Genomic DNA, 14,170 nt, shown 5'->3' with positions numbered 1-14,170 from the left:
ACACAATATAGCCTTGGCCAGAATCCTATTTATTTTACCTGTGTAGCTAGGAGACAGGCGCACAGCACTCTGGCTATATTTTTGTTGGTTGACCTAAGGTATCATGAAGTGTTTACTGAAGCTGGTTAGGAATTGTGATCCTCCCTACCTCAGTCTCGAGTAATTTGGATTCCATCTACAGCCACTCTTTGTAGCAAGAATGGGACAAGAGGGAAGTGTTTACATGCATTGTTAATGTTGATTTTTAAGGAAAGTATCTTCGGTTGTAGAAAATCTGAAAGTAATTAAGCTATGCCCACCATTTCTTCAATGTACAATAGTTGAAAGAAAATATTTTTGTGTCACAAGATGTACATAAGACAAGGATTCCCTAGTGACAATATTTATAAAGTATCGTTGACTATAATGTCCATTAATTTCTTCTTTTTTTTTGCTAGTGCTGGAGGTTGAATTCAGGCCTGAGCGCTGTCCTTGGGCTTTCTCAAGGCTAAAACTCTACCACTTGAGCCTCAGCACCATTTCCGACTTTTTCTATGTATGAGGAATCAAACCCAGGTCTTCGTGCATGCTTGGCAAGCACTCTACCACTAGGCCAAACTCTCAGCCCTCCATTAATTTCTTTAAATCTTTCCTGCTTTGTCTGTACATGGGATTTCCTCACAGGAAATTGCATGTAGCACCTTTAGGGCTAAATGAAACTGTATGTTTCTTAAAACACAGAGTTTGCTTTCATCACTCCAGTTAGTAGCAGTGATGTAACTGGCTCCAAGTTTCTTCATTTAGTGTAACAGAAAATTAGACATAAAGTATTCCTGAAAGCCTCCCCAGGTTGCAATCTTCAGATGTCATTAATAGTGAATAACCATACACCATACCATATAGTACTTGTCAATTCATTTTGATTTACCCACAGGCTAGGCTACACTTTAGAAAACAGAGATTATATAACAAAGGGAAATAAATAAATTCTGGTCCCAAATATTTAAAGTGTAGTTAAAAATATTTCAATATTCCTAGAAGTGGCACTGTGGCTCAAGTGGTAGTGCATTAACCTTGAGCTGAAGAGCTCAGGGACAGTGCCCAGGCCCAGAGTTCAATCCTCATGGCTGACAAAAAAACCAAAACCAAAACAAACAAAAAAAGTTATTGAAATAAACTTAATTATTCCTAAATTACTAGTATTCTTAATATTGTGTACATTTTTATATTGATGTTGTAGAATCTATGTTTGAGTTTTCAGGAAAAATAAAAAAAATCCTCACATTTATTTCATTATCTCTTCAGTTTTTAATAATGCCTCTTTCTCGCAGCCTCTTTTCTCTCTCCATGTACATATACATTTTATTCAGTTTTTGATTAAAACTGATGATTCGAAATAAAATCTCACATACTATGCTCCTTTGATACACTCATTTAGTTACTCTAATAAGGAGGAAATACAGTAGTTGAATGTATATTCTGACAAGGTATTTGGCTATTTGTCTTGATAATTTGCTGAGGGAGATTTGACCTGAAGGAGATTCTAGATGTGAAAGCTGCATTGCACTTACTGGTCATGCACACAGGTTCTATTTCAACATGGACAATGTCCTTAGCTTTTCAAAAGCTGTGTTGCTTTTGATGACTGAAGAAAATTTAATCAGTCCAGTTCTGAAAGCCATTCACAAATTTGTCCTTATTTCTTATATTCTATACACTTGTCATTCTCCATCTATCCACTTATGGTATAAAATGTGATTCTTAATACAATAAGCATTAAAAAAATCAAATAGCAATGAAGACCAAAATATTCACCGAAATGGTTTGAAGGAAGTTGGGAAAGAGAAGTGCTGATTTTACAGTGGGACTTTGTTGTATTTCAGGCAGAACTTTTTTTTTTTTTTGGTTGGCTTGAACTCTGGGCCCCTGAACCACAGTGCCACTTCCAGTTTTCTGGTGATTAATTGGAGGTGAGTCTCATGGACTTTTTAGTGCCTGGGCTGGCTTTGAACCACAATTCTCAGATCTCAGACTCCTGAGTAGCTAGGATTACAGGTGTGAGCCACCACGCCTGGCTCTGGCAGACAACTTTTGATAAGATTGTCCAGCAATTTTTATTCATGACATCTTTTACCACACTAGCACATAGGCTTTTATTTCTTTGTGTGGAGTGAGATGCATACTTATTTTTGTATTTGTAAACCATGCTTTGAGACTTAAAATAGCAAATGGTTTGTTTTTGTTTGTTTTTGTTTTTTTCTTTTCAGGACCTGATGTGCTTAAGGTTCAAAGGGAAGAACGGGCTCCTGAAATGTCTGAGGGTAAGTACAGACAATGTCCTGATGTGCAAGAAGAGAGTTTACAGAATCTAAAGGCCTTTCTAGTGCCAGGGGGAGGCACTATGTATGTGAATCAGGCCAGTTCTACACATTATTCTTTTATTCATGTACAGGAATCATCACTACTATTTTCCTATCTGAAGTCACTTGTCTAATTTCTTTGAAAAGTAGTTTAGAGTTAAATTCCCCACGTTTGACTGCTTGAGGGTTGAAACAACTTTTGACAAACTCATATTAAACTGGGAGAAGTGGAAATGATTGGTTTATATTTCTGAGCATTTTATATATCTTTGAAAGGGAATGCATTCCAGAAATAAATATCTGTAAAATAAGCTGTTTTACTTTTTTTTTGATGGTTGTGAGGCTTGAACTCTGGGCCTGGGCACTGTCCCTGAGCTCTTAGCTTAAGGCTACCACTCCACCACTTGAGCCATAGCACAACCTCTGGTTTTCTGGTGATTAATTGGAGATAAGTATCTCACTGTACTTTCCTGCTCTAACTGGCTTTGAACCACGATCCTCAGATCTCAGCCTCCTAAGTAGCTAGGATTACAGGCGTGAGCCACCAGTGCCTGGCTAGTTTACTTTTTGATACTTTTTGATGACTGTACAATTTCTCAAACAAATTGGGTTGATTTTATGAAGATGAAGATGGAATCTTCCTTAGTAAACCAGGAGTTTGGATGAAAATGAGACCTCATCATTTTCCTGTTTAAAATAATTACACAAATGCTAATGTGTCCACAAAAATATTTTCTACTTCTTTATATTAGAAAGAACAAAACATGGCATTGTTTTATGCCAAATATCAGTATAATTCTTCTGAAAATATATGCTTTGTTTTCAGTGGTTTCATGATTAAATTTCTATAGCACTACAACCTACACTACCTCTGCAGTAAAAATTCACCTGAGATCAGACCATTTAATCGTTTCTGAGTTTGAGGAGTGTCTCACATTTCCTTATATATCTTAGGAGAGTGTTTTGTTTCAAGATATCATGAATGTGTGTGAAAATCCACCTCACAATCTCCCTAGTGCCTTTCTGTATGTGAGTCTAAGCATCCACATTATAGTTCTGGTTCTATCCTTTGGAAAAGCCAAGGTCCTTTTTGTTTGAGTACCTTTGACATTTTCTCAGTGAAGTTCTACTAATTAACATCCCCAAATGCTCTTTTTTTTCTAATAGGTGAAGAAAAATCAAAGCAGTGACTGAATGCAAGTTCTCACCAAGTCCTTCTGCCAAACATGTCACTGGGGGAATATGTAAAATAAAATTTTACTGTTTGGGGCAATAAATTCTTGTGATGAATTATCAACTTTGTTTCTATAGTTTAATGTTATTAGAGATTATACTTTTAGATTTTTACATCTTTGTCTTTATTTAAATCAAACCTTTGAAGATGCATTTTTGAACAGCTTATTGAATATTTTATTTCTCATGTTATTAGCATATTTCCTTCCCCCTTTTCCATCAACCTAGTGCTGTCAGTGCATCTTTGCAAAATAACACTTTGTTCCTGATATTATCAGCATTACTCTCTAAAATTTGTTTTCCTGAATTTAACACTGTACAATTTTAAATAGAAAAAAGACAGTGGAATTCCTTCCATTCTCTATCCATGGTCACAAGTGGAATTCTATATATTTAACAATGATATTCACTGTTCATTTTGCTGGTATAATTTCCCAAAATAAAATGATTTTTGGAAACATGCTGAATTGCATCAGATATAATGTATCTGACAAATAACTAATAGGATGCACAGATATATTTTTCTTTTTAAAAATATTTATTGTCAGACCAAAAGCATGGCCTGGGTTCTATTCCTCTGTATCACATTCATAAAAAAAATCCAGAAGGGCACTGTGGCTCAAGTGCTAGCCTTGAGAAAGCCTAAGGACAGTGCCTAGGCCTTAAGTTAACCCCCAGTGGCCAATAAAAACCCTTTTACTGGCACATAGATTTTAGAACATAATTAAAATTAAGCTGAGGGGTTATATGCCATAGATGCATATTAATCTAGATGATATAACATTATGTCTATAGAGTATATAGCCCATCATAGATTTTTATATCTATGTAGTCATGCTTATATCTATAAGACCATGTCCATAACCTTGGGTACCTGAATATTGAGTCATCGCTCTTGCACTGTTTGGAACTAATATCCTCATATCAAGGAGACCATGTGCCTTTTGTTCCTTTGGTCTTGACTTATCTCACTCAAGGGGATTTGCTCTAGTTTCATCCACTTCCCCGTGAATGCCATTATTTTATATTGTCTGTGGGCTATGTAAAATTCCATTGTATATGTGTACCACATTTTTTCCATATATTTTTATTGTAATTAATAGAAGGGTTACATTATATTCACCAGATAGAAGGTGTATTACTTCACAAAGATTGATACCCTTTCTCATGTCATGGTCCCCATTTCCCTCCCCTCTCCCCCCGCAAATCTTGATTTCCCCCTTTCCCTATCCAATTTCAAATAACCAATTAAGCATATATAGAATATATATATATATATATAACAAGGTGAAATATTGTAATAATATGAGATAACCAAGGGACAGCAAAAGAGATGAGAGATAACATAGTACATTAAGGACAACAGTCACTCATTATATGGTTTTTGTTTCTATATCTTGGAGGTCCTTACATTTAGCATCACACTATATGGCCTTATTATCTAGATTTTGTTCTATTGTAAATCTCTGCTAGGAGAGCCCAAGGTTTCTACTGATTATGACAAATGAGGGAAACCATTGAGTCTGGCTTACTTCACTTAATATGATTTTTTCTAAGTCTTTCCATTTCCTAACAAATGGGGTGATGTCGTTCCTTCTGACAGCAGCATAGAATTCCATTGTGTATAAATACCACATCTTGTTGATCCAATCATCTACTGAGGGACATCTGGGTTGGTTTTATATCTTTGCTATAGTAAATAGTGCTGCAATGAACATCGTTGTGCTAGTAGATTTAGTATGTCCTTGTTTCTGAATGATTGGGTAAATGCCAAGTAGTGGAATTGCTGGGTCATAGGGGAGTTCTATGTTTAGTCTTTTGAGGGACTGCCATACTGCTTTCAACAGTGGTTGAATGAGTTTGCACTCCCACCAACAGTGTAGTAGTGATACCTCCTGGCCACATCTCCTCCAGCATCTTTTGTTATTAGATTTCTTGATCCTGGCCATTCTAATTGGAGTGAGATGGAATCTCAGAGTTTTTTTGATTTGCATTACTTTTATGCCCAGAGATGTTGAGCATTTCTTCATGTGCCTATAGGCTACTTTTATTTCTTCTTCAGAGAAGACTCTCTTTAAGTCTTTGGCCCATTTTTAATGGGATGGTTGTTTCTTTGGAGATTAGTTTTGGAGTGATTCAAATTTTTGAGCTGTTGATATATTTTAGATATGAGGCCTTTGTCCGTTGTGTGGTTAGTGAAGATCTTCTCCCACTCTGTAGGCTTCCTAATTAATTTACTAGCTATGTCCTTTGCCATACAAAAGTTCTGCAGTTTAATGCAGTCCCACTTATCCAGCCTTTCTCTGATTTGTTGTGACTCTTGGTCCTTATTAAGAAAGTTTCGACCTGTGCCAAGGAGACCTAGTGTATCTCCTATTCCTTCTTGTAAAGTTTTCAGTGTGTCAGCTTATACCTTGAGGTCTTTGATCCATTTGGAGTTAATCCTGATGCAAGGTAACAAAGAAGGATCCAACTTAATTTTCTGCAGGTGCTTAGCCAGTTCTGGCAGCACCACTTGTTGAAGAGGCTGTCTTTCTTCCATTCTATATTTTTGGCTTCCTTGTCAAAGATTAGGTGGTCATAGGTCCTCAGTTTTATTCCATTGGTCTTCAGGGATGTTCTTGTACCAGTGCCAAGCTGTTTTTGTCACTATACCTCTGTAATAGAGTCTAAAGTTTGGTATTGAAATTCCTCCAGCGCTGTTCTTTCTGCTAAGAAGTGGTTTTGCTATACGGGGTCTTTTATTATTCCATATGAAATTTTGGATTGCCTCTTCTATTTCTTTAAAGAATGCCATTGGGATATGGATGGGTATTGCGTTGAATTTGTAGATAGGCCTTGGCAAGATCGTCATTTTCACGATGTTGATTCTTCCAATCCAGGAGCATGGGAGGTTTTTCCATTTCCTCAGTTCTGCTTTAATTTCCTTTTTCAGGGTTTTAAAGTTTTCATCAACTATGTCCTTTACATTTTTAGTTAAGGCTATTGCAAAAGGAGTTGCTTTCTTGATTGTTGCCTCATTCCTCTCACTGTTGGCATATAGGAAGGCAGTTGATTTTTGAGGGTTAATTTTATACCCTGCTACCCTTCCAAAGTTGTGAATCAGCTCAAGGGCTTGGGAGTGGAGTCTATAGGGTTCTTTAAATACAGAATCATGTCGTCTGCAAAGAGGGAAAGTTTCACTTCCTCTTTCCCTATTTGGATCCCCTTTATGCTTGCTTCTTGCTCTGGCTAGGAATTCTAATACTATGTTAAAGAGGAGTGGAGAGAGTGGGCATCCTTGTCTCATTCCTGATTTTAGAGGAATGGCCTTAGCTTTTTGCCATTAAGTATAATGTTAGCTGTGGGTTTGTCATTGTACCACATTTTTTAATTCATTCATCTGTAGTAGGGCATGTGGGTTGTTTCTATCACTTGGCTATTGTGAATAATGCAGAGATAAACATAGCTGAGCAGGCATCCTTATCATATCCTGGGTTATGAGGCTCAGCGTCGATGCCCAGGAGTGGGATATAATTTTCTAATGCCTACATAATTAAATGATAAGGACTAAAAAAGAGGATTTATTAGTCAGGTAGCATAGAATGGCAGATTGTGATTTGAGACCATATTGAAGAGAAACTTAGTAAAGCTATACTGTTCAGACCAGCCAGGTATTTTGGGATTTTCTTATCTCACCAGTTGCTGAGGAGGAAGAATTAAGAGGATCTTAGTTCAAGGCCCCCCTGAGAAAATTCAGTTCCAGACCCTATCTTAAAATACAAGAACTAGACTGTGTCTAATGTGATAATTACCTAGCCAGCATGATATGTTCAATTCAATTAGGGGAAAACTACAAATGTGGGAGTTTTTACTAGTTCATCTGGAAGTAAAGTCTAGTGAATGTATTTTTCCCCTTGGGATAAACTGGGAAATGCTATCCACCAAATCACAATATCCTGAGTAGCTATAGACATGAACCACTAGCACCTGGGTTACAGTTTTTCTTTAATGACACAGATTGAACAAATCGTTCCCACAGTGATGGTGTGTCTGTGCAAAGATGTCAAATCAGGGAATATACTATTAGACAAGTGGTTCAAGTTGTACAATACCTGCCTAGCATTTGGGAGCCTAGATGTACAAACTCTAGCACCAAACAAGAAAAAACTCTGCCAAAGGCCCTAGATAATGGGAATCAAATGAAAGTATTGTCTCATCCTTGACATTTCATTTTCTACTGATATTTTCTCAATGTCTCCCTAAGTGGGAATCTGTCAAACTGATATATGAAAACCGTAACATATGTATTTAGTCTACTGTCTTCATAGGCTCAAGAATGAGTTCACTTCACTGAAGGAGAAGTAAAAGTGCTAAGATTTATTTGAAGAAAAACTCTAAAAATATGATTTTATTGTTATTATTAAGGTGTTGTATGAGGAATTAAGTGATAGGCTTGGGTGTGTGTCTTTGTGTTTGCGCTAACGTTAACTAGGCTTTGTGTGTGAACAAGGTCCTGGTTGCTCTTTACTGTCCTCCTTTCTGCATGGTGGTGACAGTCATGGTCCATGAGGTTCTAGACTGTTTTATTGTGCATTCTCTCTCTTTTTAAAAATTTTTTCCATATATTTTTATTGTAATTAACAGAAGGGTTACATTATATTCATCAGATAGAAAGTGCATTACTTCACAAACATTGATACCCTTTCTCATGTCTTCATCCCCATTTCCCTCCCCCCACCCCACCCCTCATCTTGTCTTTTCATTTCCTTGTGTATTCTCTCTTGTAGTTCAGCAATGACTCTGTGCTTGGATGTGAGAATGCAGTAACATGGTAGGCAACTCTTCCCAGCCCCAGGAAGCAAATGAGGAGGAGTGGGCCATGGGCAAGGGACTGATAAGTTGGCCAACAGGTAAGCAATGTGTCATACATGGAATGGATGAGATGAAGGAACAAGCCAGAGGGGAGGACTTCGGTGTAGGGAGAGTAGATTTCTCATTCAGATGCTGAAGGGAACACTGAGAACCACAAGAGAAGAACAGAACAGAATTGAAGTATGAGAGGACAGCTATGTGAGAGAAAGCTAGGAAAGACTTTGTAGCTCCAACCTCCAACAAAAGGTAAGCCTGGTATTCTCCACCACAGAGTAGATTATATATAAACTTTTGGTAATATGGACATGTGTATACATTTGTGTGTTTATGTATAATTATATATGTTTTATATACATATCCTTATATACATGTATATGAAAGATTACATTAAGAACCATAGGGTTTAAATGTTCCTTTTCCCCAACATTATTAGAAGCATTTTTGTTATGTTCTTGCTAATGACTATTCTTATTGGGGTAAAATGAAATTTCAGTGCTGGGTTGTTTTGTTTTGTTTTGTATGAAGCTCTGCTTCAAGCAGTTTGGCAGTTAATTGGAATAAAAAAGCCTCGTGGATGGGCCAGGAGTTTGGCCTAGTGGTAGAGTGCTTGCCTAGAATGCATGAAGACCCAGGTTTGATTCCTCAGTACGACATACATAGAAAAAAGCTGGAAGTGGTGCTGTGGCTCAGGTGGTAGAGCTCTAGCCTTGAGAAAGTCCAAGGACAGTGTTCAGGCCCTGAGTTCAAGCCCAGGGCTGGAAAAAAAAGTCTTGTGCACTTTCCTGTCTTGGTTGACTTTGACCCTTTGTGCATAGATCTCAATTTATTGTATATGTAGTATGATAGGAATGAATCACTGGTGCCAGGATCAACTTTGTTTTGACTTGCATTTCCATTATGGCCAGGGATATTGAATGTATTGTGTGTGTGTGTGTGTGTGTGTGTGTGTGTGTGTGTGTGTGTTCATGTATAGATATATATGTATAAATATACAGATGTATATGGATAGATAAATATACTTACATATATATGTATAAAACAATTGCCATTGTGGAAATTATTGAGAGATTTTCATGGGTAAGGAAAACAAAGAATGTTAGGGTAAAATACCAAAATCACATCCATGAACATATTATAAAAAGGATGGAAGCTAATGGGTTTGGCATAATCACAAAGAGTATTATAGTGTAGGCAATAGTGCCCACTTGTATTTTATCTTCTTTATTGAGATTCGGTCCTGCTAGCACAGGCTGCTCTTGGTTCATGATCTTCTGAAGTGAGCCTCTTTCTTCACCTTGGTGAAGTCATGTAAGAAGGTATTTTGTATTTTGTTAGTTGTCTTTCAGACTGGACTGTGAAGTCAAGACTGAAATCCTGTCTCTCGTTTATACTATTTTTTTTCTTTTTTTTTTAGCCAGTCCTGGGGCATAAACTCAGCCTGAGCTCTGTCCTTGGGCTTTTTCCTCAAGGCTAGCACTCTGCCACTTGAGCCACAGCACCATTTCTGTTTTTTTTCTATGTATGTGGTACCAGGAATTGAACCCGGGTCTTCGTGTATGCTAGGCAAGCACTCTACCACTAGGCCAAACTCCCAGCCCTTCGTGTATACTATTTTGACCTCTGAACCTTAATGTACCATGAGGTCCAAGAAGACAAAAGTAGGTGAAGCATCTGAGTACAAGATCCTATGAAGGTTGAAAATCCATTATACTTAAGGCCAGTACATGTCAGTAACACTACCATGTTTGTTGTTCCACTTGGTTTTCAGCTAATAGTAGACCCCATCCTGTTGTTTGCTTTATCTGGTATGCAGTGATGTGTAATACAAGGATCCATCATTTCCACTCATCAACCCATTCTTCCATAAACTTTATTTTGAAATTGAAATGCTGATGCATCACTCTTGAGCCAGTTGGATCTATGTTAGTTGGTGGTGGCTTTTAGGGACATGGGTTCATCAATGTATGGCTGGATTCCTAGAAATCGCCTAAATGAAGGCAAAGTCAATGATATATTCATATGTCTATAGTCATAAAGAAGGGCTAAGAAACATCCAATAGAGCTACCATTGCCTGACTATTTGAAAATATCTTAGCAATACATTCCATTGTTGTTCTAATTATACCACATAAATTCTTGTTTATATTATGTGAAGTAGTTATAAACATCACTTTAATGCACATGATAAAGAGTATGGGATTCCCAGGCGAGGTAGCTTATTCATGCCTGTATTCTTAGCTACTTAGGAAGGGAGATCTGAGGATTGTGATTCAAAGCCAGCTAGAGTAGGAAAGTCCACACAACTCTTATCTCCAATCAACTACTCAGAAAAAGCCAGAAGTGACACTGGTTCAAGTGGTAGAACTCTAGCCTTGAGCACAAAGAGCCTCAGGAACAGCTCCCTGGCCCTAAGTTTAAGCCCTAGGACCATCAAAGAAAAAAGACAGATAGAGAGGAGGAGCATTTATGTTGAAATCTGGTTATGTTTGGTTTATGTCTGCAGTGTCCATCAGGAAGTTATTAGGAAACACTGCCAGAGACCTGAAATCGCCATGACTCCCCATTCTGGATATTCCTTGTCTAGGATGAGGTCATGTCTGTCTGTGAGAATTCTGATAAGTCAGAGCATCTTTTCTATCATGGTGACTGTGGTCCCAGAGTGAGATGTTGGTGTCACCAAACAAAATTCAGTCATTGAGTGTCCACATTACAATGATACCCACTCTTAGCCACAGAAGCCTCCCATGTCCATGACAGGAAAGGCCAAGAGATTGACAAGAAAAAAAAATATATATATAAACAGAGATTCATAGGAATGGGAAAAACCTCCTCACTAGCACATGTAAGAATGGAAAACTGATGCACCTTCCCACAACTCCCACATCCCACTCAGGCAGGGTGGCTAAGTTAGGAGAGGGGTGCTGTGGCTGCCTGGTACCTGGAATCTGACCAAGGAGACTGTAACTTCCACACACAGAAAGCTTCCAAAGTGCTGCTACTGGTTAGTACACAACAAAGTCCATAATCATTGAATGCCCTGCTGGGAATTCACCCCTCCGCTAGGAGTGTAGCTCTAGTGGTGATCCAGAGACCTCGGCTTGGACCCCTTTCTCCTTCCCAACATGGGACATCACACTTAAAGAGGACAAGGAAGCCAGAGACCTTTCCTATCACCTCCCCTCTACTGTTGGCCTCCAGTGGAAGACACCTAGATTAAAACTGGGGGGCGGGGGCAGTATGGCACTATGTTTTCTGACATCCTGGCTGCTGGCAGGGAAATCTGACCTGCTAGAAGGCAGAACCAAATTGAGGCCCAAGAAGAGAGCAACCACCACCACCTTGGGCCAAATGGAGAGACAAACTCCCTCTTACTCTTGGGAGTCCACCCCTTCTGTGGTGCATGCCTCCCCTGGTGGTCTGAATCTAGGCCTCCCAACACACACCCCAGACCAGACCAAGGACTCATCAGACCATGGAGAGCTTGCTGGCTAATTTACCTAGTATGAGCTAGTCTGGGCCATAGCCCTGAAAATCCATAAACCCAGATGCATGAATCACAAGGAAAGATTATGAGACTCATTAACAAGACAACAAACAAAATCCAAAAGCCATCAACAATCTAAGGAAGGACCCCACTGACATTGAAAAAGAAATGGAGGACAGAATATCCATTAAGGAAATGATGACAGAATTGGGCAATAAAATCAAAAGGGATATACAAAAAACAATTTCAAGATTACAAAGATCTAGAGCTCCTAAAAAGATATGCAAATACAAATTGAAATATGCATACCCCATTAAAAGTCAAAATTAACACTATGACAACTGAGAATCAGAATGAATCTCTGAAACTACTGCAAGAGAGAAATTACAGGCATAGGCAGGGACTTATTGAATAGTCTCAGGGGCACAACAGTGTCTCATGGACTTTCCAGCCCTGGCTGGCTTTGAACTGTGATCCACAGATTTTAGTAGTTGAGTAGCTAGGATTACAGGTGCTAACCATAGGGCCTGGCAAATGTAACAATTTAAAAATCTTTTTGTCGGGGGGGGGGGTGTGACGCATTTGTCCACAGCTGCAAGCTAGTTGTAATTTCTGAACATTGTAAATGAAAGAAAAGTTGGTTGGGAGCAACCTTCTTGTATGTAGAAGAGTCAATTCTGCATTCAGGAGGAATTTAAAGACCAAAGGTGCTTGGTTCTGCGGGCATGGCCATTATGCAGAATTATGATGGTGTATGCCTAGACTTGGGAGGGTTCCACATTGCGCATGTGCAGGCTCTGTGTCCTGCCTTCCCCGCACGAGCTTCTTACTGCGCATGCGATTGACGGAGCCTTGGCACTTGCAGCTGTGCACCGGAAGGAAGTGTGTGAGGTCCTTCTGTGTTCTCCATAACTTTGATCTAAAAAGTTCAGGTAAGGCCTCAGAAAAGTTCTGGCAGCTCTCTAAGTAAATGTGACTCCATGTGTGTGCGTGTGTGTGGGGGGGGGGTTGGGTGGGTGTCCGCGGAAGGCTTTGGTATGGTGTGGCCTGTGGTCTATGGCCTTGTAGGTGGAGGAGCCTCGAGGTGGCCGTCCCGTCCTCCACAGGTGGCACTGTCGCCTGGCCTTTGTGGTGGTGGCGCGGCCTGGACAAAGTGAGGAGGTCGTGGGGTGGGCAGTGAGAGGGGGGGAGGATAGGAGGGGGGAGGACACCTGCTCCACGGGGACGGGCTGGACCTGGTCAGCGGCACTGGGTCCGGGTGGACGGGGAGGGTCCACTGCTCTGTGAATCCACTTCTGCAGTCATGGAAGATGGAGGCCGGAGGCTCCGCCTGCTACAGCAGCTCCTTGGCGGGCTGAGGATGGAAGGATCTGGTGTTGTTGCCATGCTGTGGTGAGGTGTCCACAGGGACGGGAGGGAGGAGTGGAGGGGGGATGAGGCTTTGGGGTGTGTAGGAGCGCTCACTGAATGTCGGGGTGCGGATCTCTAATGTCCACAGGACAGGGGCCTTGAGTGTGAGGTGGGGATGAGAGTGTGGGGAGGAAAATGCGGGGAGGGAAGTGTTCAGCACTTGTCAGCGCCTGGGCAGATAAAGATAGGAGTTCGAGTGTACAGTGGAATGATGGCGTTCTGAGTCCTCTGTGGAGTATCGAGGCCGCAGTGGGGCGGGAATACGAAGGAGTAAGGCGAGGAGAAGCCCTTATCCCTCGCAGTCCACACACATAGGCACTGGTTTTGTCCACTGGATACACTGCGGAGTCTCCCCTGAGCCATTTAGCAGTGTGGATTCTGCATGCAGGCAGGGAAAGCTCTGTGGCCTATGGGTGATTGTGTCTGTGGGCGTGGCCACTGTGTGTGCTGCGCATATTTCACATCGCGCATGTGCAGCTTCTGTGCCCAGCATACCCTGCGTCTGTTCCTTACTGTGCATGCGCTTTGCGAGCTTTGGCGCGAAGAAGCCTAGTTAGATTCATGCGTGTTCTTATTCTGCGTTCTCCTTAACTTTCCTCTAAACGTTCCGGTAAGGCCTCAGAGCAGTCCTGGCTGCATTCTAAGTAAATGTGACTCGGTGTGTGGGGGGAGGGGGCAGAGGGCTTCGTCCGTGCGCGGCGAGTAATCCGGTTCCTTATAAGTGGACGACCCTCGAGGTCTCAGGGATTTTCTTGACAGGTTGCGCTGTTTTCTGGGACTTTGTGGTGGTGGTGCGGCCTGGACAAAGTGAGGAGGTCGTGGGGTGGGCAGTGAGAGGGGGGGAGGATAG

General features: G+C 40.5%; 1 long non-coding RNA gene across 1 annotated transcript; it reads left to right on the top strand.

Moving 5' to 3' along the window:
- Window positions 1–1,868: 1,868 nt before the first annotated feature.
- LOC150040834 (uncharacterized) lies at window positions 1,869–3,600 on the top strand. Its single transcript, XR_016533876.1, has 3 exons — window positions 1,869–1,949; window positions 2,264–2,300; window positions 3,507–3,600. It is a non-coding gene; the product is annotated as an uncharacterized LOC150040834 (long non-coding RNA).
- The last annotated feature ends 10,570 nt before the right edge of the window (window positions 3,601–14,170 follow it).

This window comes from Megascapheus bottae, chromosome X (genome assembly GCF_031878675.1).
Source record: "Megascapheus bottae isolate mThoBot1 chromosome X, mThoBot2.hap1, whole genome shotgun sequence".
NCBI lineage: Eukaryota > Metazoa > Chordata > Mammalia > Rodentia > Geomyidae > Megascapheus > Megascapheus bottae.
Note: the sequence above shows the minus strand (reverse complement) of the source record. Positions and strands in the feature narration are given on the sequence as shown.